Below are 12,816 nucleotides of genomic sequence, written 5' to 3' on the forward strand. Positions count from 1 at the left end.
GGATGCTCATGTGTTGCTGATAGAAGACGCAGAAGGAGAAAAACACAGCTGGTGTCCTGTTAACCGAGCAGCTGCATCTAGATCAAAGCATCATTGAAGCACAACAGAACAGGAACCTGTCAAACAGATGATGCCAATTATATTTGGAACATTGAGAGTTTGGGGCTCAAATCTTATCACACTACATAAGAGAAACATTGGGATGATGTTGGATGACACTGCTGCTGGATCAGTGTAATATCGTGTGTACATCTAATGTAATATAACATTAACATGAAATTCACTATTGCAAATATACTATGACCTTGTAATGAGGTTTATAACAGTATCTTTATTGTAAACAATGATTTTCTCACTCTCAGCAGTCATGCACAACATGAAATTAAACAACAACAGCTCCTGGTATTTCTCTACCTATTTGCCTGTTAATTGAACAATAAACCACAGATGCTTGCAATTTTGTCTGCTGTCATGGTGACCAACCTTGTACTGGGCACTGAGGAACTAGTCCTGAAAAACTTCCTGTCATCTCTGGAGGTGTTAAGGCAGTTTTATGACTTGCAAGAGATCTGTGACTCTTAAGCAATTCAGACTGAAACCAGGCTTGCCAGGCAGGGCAGAGATGCATGGAGAAGGGGATCTCCAGGAAAGACCAGATTTAAGGCAGCTTGATGCATCATCCAAGACCTGTAGGGGAAAACAGACAATATCCAGAGCTGAAGTGACAGAAAACAGATGTGAGCAGCAGGGAAGAAAAAAGAAAAAAAAAAAAATCACCAACAGGCAACTGGGTCAGGACCTGAAAAGGCAGAGGTTTAATTAATTTCAGACCTAGATAAATAACTAGATTTTTAGCCATGATAATTTAGAGTGTAATTTGTGACATCTTCCTGTCAACACCGCTGAAAATCAGAATAAACAAAACCACTCTCTCACTCAGTAAATAAAGGCAATCTTCTAAATGAACAAAGAGCACTTGGGCGCTTCAGCACGCTTTCTAACTTCATCAGGTTTATGCAAGCACTAATCAAAGCAGAAGTACTCTTGTTCTCTAGTCCTTATCTCATCGGAAAGTCCTCTTGCATTTCAGATGTGCCAGCATATACAAAGCGGGGACAGAGTTACAGCTTTTACATCATATAGCTGTATGATGTGACGGTACTTCTGCCCATGTAAGTTATCCTCCTTCTCGTAGTCAGTGTCACAGAGCACCTGCGCGTCCCTGCTCGGCTGCATTCCCTCCTCTACAGGCACCAACAACGGCAGAAACGGTGCATTTCATGCAGTGAGATCCACCTCCTAGACTGGGCCTCAGGCTACCTTATCAAATGCTGAGTTTCTAAGACTTTCACATTTCAGGCTGATACTCAAGGCCAGTTACAGCTAATCCGCATCATCATCCTTCTTAAAACACTCGTCCAGTATAAATCCATATTGTTCAGCAGCACGGTACCCTTTACATCCTCATGCCCTGTCACGCTGTCACTGCAATTCAGTCACGCTCAGAACTGGATGCAGACACAGACTCTTTATTTTTAAGGACGTAGTTAACGATACGCACAGCCTTGGAAACAAATTGTTCCACAGATATTAAGATTAAGAAAATTCATCTTGTTTCCTAGAAATTTCTTTGAGAAAATCAGTACTTTCCTGATACTGGTGTGAAAGAAAAGTAGCTCTGACTGATGCCTTTGCCTCAGCTGTGGTATTTCTAGGGTTTCTTCCCTCTTCCCAGCAGCTTATTTTAATGAAATTTATAGAAATCTTATTTTGTGGAGTTCTTCATCTTTCTGTTGAACTGGGTAGAAATCAGTCAACATAGAAAACCAGGCAAAAAGTAAACTAATTTTTCATTCAGGAAGAATGTATGTTTTTAAATTTAGCTGAGCATAATCAAGCTGAGAGCATCCTTTACACTTCTTGAAAAATATTTCTCTCAAAAATTCCATGGGCAACAATTGCAAATGGTACTTGAAAGCCATGTCATATCAAAGGATCAAAGATTTCTCTCATGGAGAATGAATGGCTAGTGTGCAACACACTAGGTATAGTATTTGTGTCACTGAGCATACCAGAGGAAACATGTCAATTTTCGTTTTGGGATACAAAGATAAAAAAGAAAAGAGAGAGAGAGATTAAACCGGGTTGCTGAGATCCATCTTTTTTGAAGTAGCAAGCGAAAAAAAGTCAACTTGAGCCTTTCCAAAAGTCACAGAAAGAGGGGAAGTAGGTTTTATTCCTATAGATTTGATACTTTAGGACTAAAAGTCTCCTCTCTTGTGCTCTTTTCAGGTTCATATTGATCTTTTTCAGTTCTCCCTTCAGGTCTTTCTAGTACCCAACCTCAGCTGCAAACCTCCCCAGGCAGACAAAGCCATTCAGATGAATACTGAACTGAAGGCAAGCTCCCATGAGCTGGTTTGCCGCCAGTAAAGGCACATAAAAACCCCAACAATTATGTCTCAGTTTTGACTGCCTTCTATATTTTGTTCTTCTCTGGCAACAGAAAAAGAAAATTCTCTCCTGCCAGAGAATTACCCTCTGAACGAACCCACACCTGCCGGTCTCTGGGTGAGGGTCTCAGAGGCAGGATGGAGCTGGCAGGGATGTCTCTGGCTCCACAGCAAACGGCAGCAGGGACAGGTCAGATCTATTCATGGAACCCAACACACTGAAAAAGAGAGTTTTCCAGAAGAACTGTATTTTCAGTTTTCAGACTGAATGGAAAGAAATTTTAAATGTGCTGCTCAAGTCATTTCACAACAGACCTTAGCTGTGAGCTTCCAGGGCTTCCTAGGAGAACACCACCATCTTTTTTCAGCTACTTAATTGAGGAGCAATCATAAAGAAACATCTAAACCTAAACCCCCAAAGGAGATGTCAAAGGTGGGATGAAGGGTCTCCAGCACCCATTCACAGCATGAATTTTAGCACATCTTCAGTTACGGTGGATATGGGCATTCTCCACAAGACCAATTGCTTCACTAAGAAATGTTTAACACTGTAAATCAAACACATTTTAAAACGTAATTTACTGAGAAAGCAAACCACTAATTTATTTCTCATGACATCTATCAAACAGCCCTTCTTCTTTGTTTCATATATGGCTGCAGTGAACTCCAGAGCTCATCTGTTAATGACGCTGGCCTACAGCCAGCTCATCGGCTCTTCTTTGCCTCATCCTAGAAAACTCAGCCTGATTGTAAATGAGTAAGTCTGAATCCTTTCCAGGAAGGAGAAACCTTAGCAGCTGCAAAGTGCCCAAATCTGGCATAAAGCCCTGTACCAGGTGTGTCTGAGCCAGCGTATGTCAGGGAAAAGGCAACTCATACCTCCATTTCTCCAGCTGACTCACTCCCACCTAAGGCATTGCTCATCTCAGTAAATGCCAGAGCAGCCTGAAAAACAGCAAACTTTAGCATTCTCTCTTGGGATCGTTTTGTAATCCTGTGTCAATAGCTTTTGAGCCCAAGAGAAAATCCAGCCCAATACAATTTAGCATGAGAGATGATCAGACAGATGTGTGGCCTCTTTTCTCCCTTCGTTCCACCCTTGCCACCAGAGAAAACTTGTCACGGTTCCACATACCTTTGTTTAAAACCTAAAAACAAGAGAATAAAAAATCAAGCTCTGCCAAGTAAGACACCAATTTCCTATTTATCAGCAAGCATCATAAATAAATGGCTTTGCATAAATAGGAACCAATAAATCCTCTAGTTTAAGCAGCCAATTGGCAAAACTAGAAAGTAGTGAAAAGCTATAATTCATCCCACGTGTTAATCCTCAGGAAGTACAGCTAAGTCATTCCTATTTGTATATAGAGCTAAGTGTACAGACTACTTTACAGAGACACGGATCCCAAACAGCTGATGATACGAAGGCCTGAACTTGCTACTATTTACTCTCTGTCTTGCAAGTGAGAATCAGACAAAAGCCCTAGCAGCAAAAAGAAGCAAGATCCATATGGAGAGTATGAACTGAACCAAATAGTTGATGATTTATGCCATATCCGTAGCTGAAACAGCTTTCTACCCATACTGGATCTTGACCTATGTTTTCACACTGACAACCTGAGGATTTCTAATGGATTTTGAGTCTTTAGAGTTTGTTGTGATCACGGCGTTATTAAGTTCCTGGGCTTCAGAGTCAACAAAGCAGTTCAAAAAATTAAGCTGGCTAGTAATGTCATGGGCAGAAAAATTAAGGTTGCAGCAACAAAGAACCTCTTTCAGCATCCTTATTCCCATTTAAATTTTTATTGACTGACCAAAGCTGAATTTTTAGGGCATCACATCTTGATTATGTCTTTTTTTCCCCTGACTGGCTGCAGTCCCTGTTTAATGATTTACAAGAAGCGGCTGCCTTTGAGGTAGAGCCAGACACATGCCTCTCCCTTAATTACAGGGAAATTCAGAACTCAGTAAAGAACCACGCTGTGACACTCAGTTACTGATTAGTTACTGCTACTGACTAGTTACTAGTTACTGACTAGTAACTCCTCAGAAGGCCATGCACATTACAAAGCAGGTGGAATGACAAAAAGAGAAAAAACCAAAAAAAACCCAAAAAACAAAAAGCAAAAAGCCAGCTGTCTGCTGGCTAGCCCTTAATCAGGAGATGGCATCTGGACAGAGTGACCACAGAGTATGTTTTTGCAGACAAGATAACTAAGAACTTGATGTAAAAGAATACAGATAGAGAGGGAAGTCATATATCATCATAGCAGGATATGCACAGCTATTTCATCTGCAGATAAATGCATCCCGTATCCCCTCCTCAAGAGAGAAAAAAATATTAAAATTCCAGATGATGTACATGTGTAAAAAAGTGTTCGTGAACACAAGTTATTGACAATCTCATCACTAATGGGTTGGAGCAATGGGTTCAGACTAGAACCCATTCTTCACATGGACATCCTGCTTTTTCAGGTCTGTAGGGTACTAGAGGTTCTAGACAGTACTTAAACCAACAGATTGGCCTTAGTAAACATGGCCTTGTTCTTGAAACTAATGATAGTCTTAAGCATCTGAGATGTTGGGACATTTAGGGAGATTCACTGCAATATGACCAAAATATTCCCTGGAATGGGCTTCCCAGGGAAGTGATTGAGGCACCATCCCTGGAGGTATTCAAAAGATGGGTTGACATAGTGCTTAGTGACATGGTTTAGTGATGGGGTTTTTTTTATTAGAGTTAGGTTGATGGTTGGACTAGATATCTTAAAGGTCCCTTCCAACCCTGACAATTCTATGATTCTACGAAAAGAAGGTGTTTCACAATTACCTGAAGCTATAGACACTTAGAAACTTGAAGTACCTGAGTGTACAGCCTTTAACCACTAAATTAAGCTATTCTTTCCTGGCCTGAAGTGGAGGGGGAAGGGAAATAATAGATACTACCATATACAATCAGCATGCATTCAATAACAGCAGCAACCAGAACCAGCAGGCTGCTACTAATACATGAGTTGGTCTAGATTTCAAACCAGATGAACATCTCCGTGACACAGCTGGTGAGGGAGCCAACTAGGGAAGGTACCCCACTGGACATGTTGTTTGAGAACAGAGAAGGACTTGTGGGTGATTTGATGGTTGAAGGCTGTCTTGGGCATAGCAATCACAAAATGATAGTTTTCAGTTCTCAGAGAAGTAAGGAGGGGGGTTAGTAGAACCGTCACACACACTTAGTAGAACTTGGAGGGTAGACTTTGGCCTGTTTAGGAGCCTGGTTGACAGAGTCCCTCGGAAGGCAGTCCTGAAGGGCAGAGGAGTCCAGGAAGACTGGACGTTCTTGAGGAAGGAAATCTTAAAGGCACAGGAGCAGGCTGTCCCCATGTGCCAAAAGACAAGCCAGTGGGGAAGAAGACCAGCCTGGCTGAACAGAGAGCTTTGGCTGAAACTCAGGAAAAACAGGAGAGTTTATGACCTTTGGAAGAAGGGGCAGGCAACTCAGGAGGACTACAAGGATGTTGTGAGGTTATGCAGAGAGAAAATTAGAAGGGCCAAAGCCCAACTAGAACTTAATCTGGCTACTGCTGTAAAAGACAATTAAAAATGTTTCTATAAATACATCCACAGCAAAAGGAGGGCTGACAACCATCTCCTCTTTTATTGGATGCAGGGGGAAACATAGTGAGAAAGGACGAGGAAAAGGCTGAGGTACTTAATGCCTCAGTCTTTAATAGTCCATTGCCCTCTGAGTACCCAGACCCCTGAGATCGATGACAGGGACAGAGAGCAGAATTAAGCCCCCATAATCCAAGGGGAAATAGTTAGTGACCTGCTACCACTTAAGAGACACACAAATCTATGGGGCCAGATGGGGTCCATCCAAGGGTACTGAGGGAGCTGGCAGAAGTGCTCACCAAGCCCTTTCCATCATTTATCAGCGGTCCTGGCTAATGGGGGAGGTCCCAGTTGACTGCAAGATAGCAAATGTCATACTCATCTACAAGAAGGGCCAGAAGGACCTGGGGAACTCCAGGCGTGTCAGACCTCGGTGCCGGGGAAGGTTCTGCAGCAGCTCATCTTGAGCGCCATCATGTGGCACATCCAGGACAACCAGGTGATCAGGCCCAGCCAGCGTGGGTTCATGAAAGGCAAGTCCTGCTTGACTAGAATCAGAGAATCATAGAATCATCAGAGAACCATGGAATGGTTCGGGTTGGAAGGAACCTTAAAGATCATCGAGTTCCAACCCCCCTGCCATGGGCAGGGACACCAGTTTCACTGATATCTCACCAGTATGCTTACTAAAACTGTTTGTTCAGATTACCAGAGATATTGAATGCTGCTAGTTATCAGTTAATTTTATTTAACTAAAATCTGATTATATTTCCTTATCACTTCAGTGATACTACTCTCACATGAATATGATGTGATTTCTAATATTCCTGCAGAGTAAATCTAAATAAACAGTGTGATGCACTATTACTGTTTACTGTGTAGGTTTCTTGTCTTTCTAGAAAATCAAAATATTAAGAAGTCCAGCTCATGTGGGTTAGGGCGTGCAGGCCTTGTAAAGTCTCAGTTGAAGTGAAAACAGCACACTTCCCTGCAGCATTGCCTGGTCGTTTGTGTTCTGTTATAGCAGAAGAGAGATAGCTGGAATACCCTCCATCCAGCTCCCATCCCGGTACAGTACCAAACAATCTCAACATTTTTCCCCCAGGAAGAACATTAGCCCTAACAGCAGAATCAACCACATCCCTCACAAGATGTTTGGAGATGCTAACTGGTTGTGGGATTCCAGGGAAGGCAGCCACCACAGAGCGTGTCAGGCAGAAGGAAGAATCAAGTTTTGAACATATTTTTTTTTTGACTCAAAGAGAAAACAAAAACATTGCTAGAAAAATGCCCAGATCCCATCTCAGTGATCTCTTGACATGCCCCTGTTGCTATGGATGGGTGCCCTGAAGAGACAACTCCAAACATCTTTGCTTTGAACTTAGCTTTGTGCATTGCTTCCAGTGAGTTTCTTTGCAGATAAAAGTTTGTTATTTCTACCAAAGAAAAGACACAGAGGAAAGGAAGGAATCTTGTATAAAACCCGTTCTCTCTTTTATAAAGGGAGAAAGCATGTATTTTGAAGTCCATGGTTCTAAAGGAATTTTTTAATTACTCTGCTTCAGTAATGAAAGAAGTTAATATTGATGTTAATAGAATATTTTTAGAGTCTAAGAAAAAAAACCTGTAAACATCAGGAAACATGTTTTCTAACTAGCTACAGGGAAGCACAAATACATGAAAATAAACAAGCTCCTTTTAATCTTTTTATTTCAGTCCCAGTAGAAGTTCAGACTTTTTTTTTTTTAAGTCCTTTTTAAGAGCTGCTTCTCTGAATCTTTAAGCTGGATGCTGGCTTATTTTTTGTCTTTCAAATGTTTGCTTATTGATTCAGATGATAGTTTCTTGAAGCACCAGCATGTGAACATCTGAACCCCAGCAGGCTCGTGTATATCAATGCTTAGAGTTATTAATTTCCCTAAGCAATACAGCCATTCGTAACCCACTGCCATATGGCTCGCTTCTCTCTTCATCTTCTGTGCACGTTTTCATACATATAAACACATATGATACTCAATTCATTTAAAATATACCCTCTGCTTTCTCTGAACGTTTTTCTCAGTTGGCAGCGATCTCCTAACCTGCTTCCTCTCGAGCATTTGAATGGGAAAAATTCAAAAGAGCTTAAAAAGCAACACACCTTCCTTTACCTGGCTTTTGAAGAGTTTCTCTGAATTTGGGCTCTGTGTTGTCATCACAGGAACTCTAACCCATGCCACAGCTAAAGGCACAAAAGTTTCCTCCATTAAAATAGAGAAGGAAGAGCGAGCTGGCCTGGACAGGACACGAAAGCACCATGGTTTAGCCATGGGTCAGAGACATGTACTGTCCCCAGGAGCCCTTAGCACCAGACCTGCTCATTGCCTGTCATGCTACCCTTAAACTCATCTTTTAACAACCCCTCCCTCAGTCCCATCCTCATCCTAATTTACTTCGCCCCCTGTGCAACTGGAAACATGTTTAGAGTTTACCTGTGTAAGTAGGTAGGGAAATCCTCTAGCGGGCAGTTCCACAACCTCCTCCGGGCTGTTCAAGCGTGGAAAGAGAGATCCATTTCCTGAAGCCCAGGAGGGCTCAGTGTTGCCATAAACCACACAGGGCAGAGGACTGCAGCAAGAGATGGCTGAGGAGTGTGGTTTTAATCCAGTACATGAGAGTTTCCTCTGACTGAGCGGCAGAGACACCAAGGGCTGAGCGTGACCTGGCAGATAAGAAGGAAAAGTGGAGCTGTGCCATTCTGTACCAGTGCCATCCCAAAGCTGGGGGCCCTGGGGCTGCAGACAGCAGAGCACCGCTGCCGCTTTGCTTGTAGCAAAGTATGAGGAATCACGTACCCCAAAGCAGTTGCTTAAGGGACGTGAGAGACGGAAAGACTGAGCTTTGGCCTGACCACTTTATTGTATATTTTATGTTTCAAACCCAACCGCACACATACCTTGCATTTCAGAGGAAAATCCTGTGCATATGGGCACAGCTGGACATCACTGGTACAAATACATTATTGGTTCAGCTTCACACAGTCAGAATCTCTGCAGAGCTGTAAAGCAGTATGGCCTCGGTTCTGCAAGTTGCTTCTTCCTAGGCTTTAATCTTGCTGAGGAATGATGAGGGCTGCTAAGCTCAAGAAACATCTAGGAGTGGTAGGATTTAAGCAGCTGCGCTCCCTTTGCGCTGGCAGGTTGGTTTTAGCAGGATGCTTTTAAAGCACCATGAAGTACTCTCTAGTTCTCTCTGGCCTTGTTGACTTTGACCAGTGCCACTACTTAGGAGGCTTAGCGCATCCTTAGGAGGATAATAAGCTCTGCTTTCTTAGTCAGTAGCACTCAGGAGTTGCAAAGTGAACTAGTTTTTACAGGTTTCAGGAAATTTAGCTCAGTAGCCAACTGAAAATTAAATACGAATGAGAAGTGCTAATTATCTCCAGTTCTGAATTAGTGTTCTCTTATGTTTACCTACAGGTCTGTGAATAATTCCACTAGAAAATCTGAGTTGTGGGAATTCATTAATTGTAAACATCAATCAACTCAAAGTCAAAAACACATAAACAATTTGTCACGGTAAAAATCACATTTGGAAGAGAAATGTATCTCCAAGAGCCTACTGGGTGCACTTTCCTTGCAAAGTAGTTACTGCAGCCAGTTGGCAAGTTAACTTATTTCTGCTATCACAGAAAATAGAGATTTGTGATGTTAGATAACTAAAAGCACTAAAAGCTGCATAGACACATCAGACGTGTTCACACAGTGAAACGGTGTGCTAACGACCCCACAGCTCCCTTTGTTTGGGCACCTGAGACCTTCCAGTATGTCCTGGAGCTCAAAGACTGTAGCTTTGTAAACAGACATAGTGAACCTATTAAAATTAAACTGACTTCAGTTTTTTCCCACTCCCTGATGGAATAGCGAGCAGTTCAAGCAACTTGCAGGCTGATTGTTCTCTGAAGCACAAGCTGAGTCATTGACAGATACACTGATGTCCCCATGGCATTAGGACACACCGGGTTCAAACTCTGCGGATATTGCATCTGTTTTTTAAAGCACAAGACGAAGATTTCTGGGAACAGAGAGGAAAAGGTTATTGATGTACTTCCCAGAAAATACAGTCGAACAACAATAAAGCAGCCTGAGTTTTAGGGCTTTTTTGCTTTTTTGTGAAAAGGCAGATTTTATCACGGATGTCACATTGGATCCAAAGCGGTTCAGAACTGCACTGCCAACAGCAGCCAGTGCTTTTTTATTTAAATATCTTGTTAGCTATTATACTTGTGAATTTTTCAGACAGCAGCGAGCACCTGGAGCTACATCAGGCAAGAAATGGCACAAAAGGCGCAACGCCGATCACACCAGCATCCAGGCGATTCTGCTGATGACTTACCCTTGCCAAATGCATATAAAATGGGAACAGAGGAAGTCTTGATCACATGCAGGTTATCTTTCTGATCAATCCAACTGCTCTGAATGGAGTACTGCATATGTTTCTAGGAGATTTTAAAAGGTAACCTGTGTATATTTTATCTTGCCTAAGCAAGCTCATTCTGCACAGGTTCCTATTCTTTTACTCTTCCTAGAATCTGACATTGCAACTCAAGAAAATGTCTTCACAGCATCAGATTTTATTTCTGTTTAGATGGTCATCAGCTCTTCATCAAATCAGGAGCCTGTGGGTCCTGGTCTCTTTATGGCTAAACATATCCATCTTGTACCTCATGCTCATATTTTAGATAACCCATGTGCAAGTCTAATTCAGTTATTCAGGAAATTCCAATAAATTGTTCAACCTTAAGCAAGCATGAGGTACTCTGTATTTATTGGAGGGGACGTACAGAACAGGGAGAATGAAGAGCTTCAAAAAGAAAAATCATTAAAAGCCAATCAGCAGCAATTTCAGTGATAAAGTGACTGAATTAGTATTCAGTGGATCTTATTTCTTTTCCCACTGAACCTCACTTGTTTTGATAAAAATAAATGCTTATTACTCCTGCATCATTTCTTCCAAGTTGAGGTATCTGCTCAATACTTGGCCTCTGAGCTGTTTAAGTTTGGCTATAATGCAATACTGAGATACCATATATTTAATCCTCAGCAGAGGAAAAACTCCACAGGACTCATAACTGACGTTTTCAGGTCCAGCAGTTCTCATGACATTACAACACACTTATGCCACACTTACAGGCGTTTGCATTTTGATGTGGGACAACATGCACAGGAAAACTTGTGGCAAAAAGGAAAACCAAAAATATAATACACATTCCAAGGAACCTTTGAATTAACAATCAAGATTTCTTCAGAATTCAAGAACTTACTGCCAAGTGTAAATCTGCTGTATGCTAAAACATGGAATATCTCTGCTTGAGGTCAGACTGCCGGCTTCCCGACAGGCAGACTCATGGAAAGCCACAGCATTTTTGAAAAAGCTTCAGGTGAATGAGGAATCTACACTTTGCTGTCAATAACGTCAAAAGGTTCTCCTCTCCTGAACCCACCCCATCTTCCTCAACGCTTTAGGCAGAACGAATACATACACGTGTGCACATATAGATGTAGCTGAAAATACAAATGTATAACCACCCAACTCTTGCACACTCAGAATGCAAGTAATGCATTACCAAAAGCTAGTGGATGATGTATATTCATCATAGAACAATGAAAGTGACACTCCAAAATTACTGATTTTTTTAAATTTGAGTTTCTTGCAATGTCCTTCACAATTCCTTGCAAGTACCAATTTAATTAGAATGCAAAACCACACTGGAGCGGTTTATATAGGATATTTTGCCTACAGCATTAGATCAATAAAGATTATGATAAGTATTTTCCAGGTCTGCATCTGAACTTGTTATTTGTATCTATCATCAGATTTTAATTGATACTCAGCTACCACATCATGGTAAGCACCTTTGTTAAAAGAAAATAATTTTTCAGAAGTAGCTTACACCTTTTTTTAAGGAAAACAGTAACTTCAGCAGATAATTCTCCAAGCAAAATAGTACTAAGCCCTGATTTTGAAATTATTGCAATAGTCTTGACCAAAAGACTTCGTTGATATTTGGTTTTTCTACCTCAAAGACTGCAGCCAAGTTCTCTCTTGACCTTGCTGATCTTTATCCATAGCACAAATGCAGGTGCCTTGCCTGGGGAGGCAGGGAAACAAATATCCCCAGATTTCCAGAAAGCCGTTATGAACGGCACGTAGGACTGGCTGCACAAAATTCGAAACCAAACTGCAGCAGCAGTTTGTAAAATCAACCCTACCAGTCAAAGGGCAGTCGTTAGGACCTGAAGCGGCTTGTATTTGGGTAAATGAGGCCACAGTCCTTTTGCGACAAGGGCAGTAAGTTCTTTCTTCAATTCAGTGATGTGTATCTGACCCACCCAGCAAGGAGATGGAACAACACAAGGACCACTGACTCCACTATCGGAGAGGTGACCATGCACATTTTACTCTCCCACAGAAGGAGTAACACCTTGAAATAAGAATCAGAAGTTGATGATTGCCACTGTGATTATAACAATATGATTCATTAGCAAGTGGCGATACCTAAGTTTGGGGTATTAACAGTTTAACTACAAAAACCCCAACCTATCTAAAGTATTTTAAGTGGCAGAACCAGACAGCAATAAAAATTGCTATTACATGCTAATGTGTGATTGACTGCAGGCTTCAAGTTCATCTAATCTGCATAATGAGAATAGAAAATACAAATTGACAGAAGGCAAGGAAATTCCAAAGTTATAGTGGTAATAATGTGCAT

Source organism: Numenius arquata, chromosome 3, assembly GCF_964106895.1.
Source record: "Numenius arquata chromosome 3, bNumArq3.hap1.1, whole genome shotgun sequence".
NCBI classification, from domain to species: Eukaryota; Metazoa; Chordata; class Aves; order Charadriiformes; family Scolopacidae; genus Numenius; species Numenius arquata.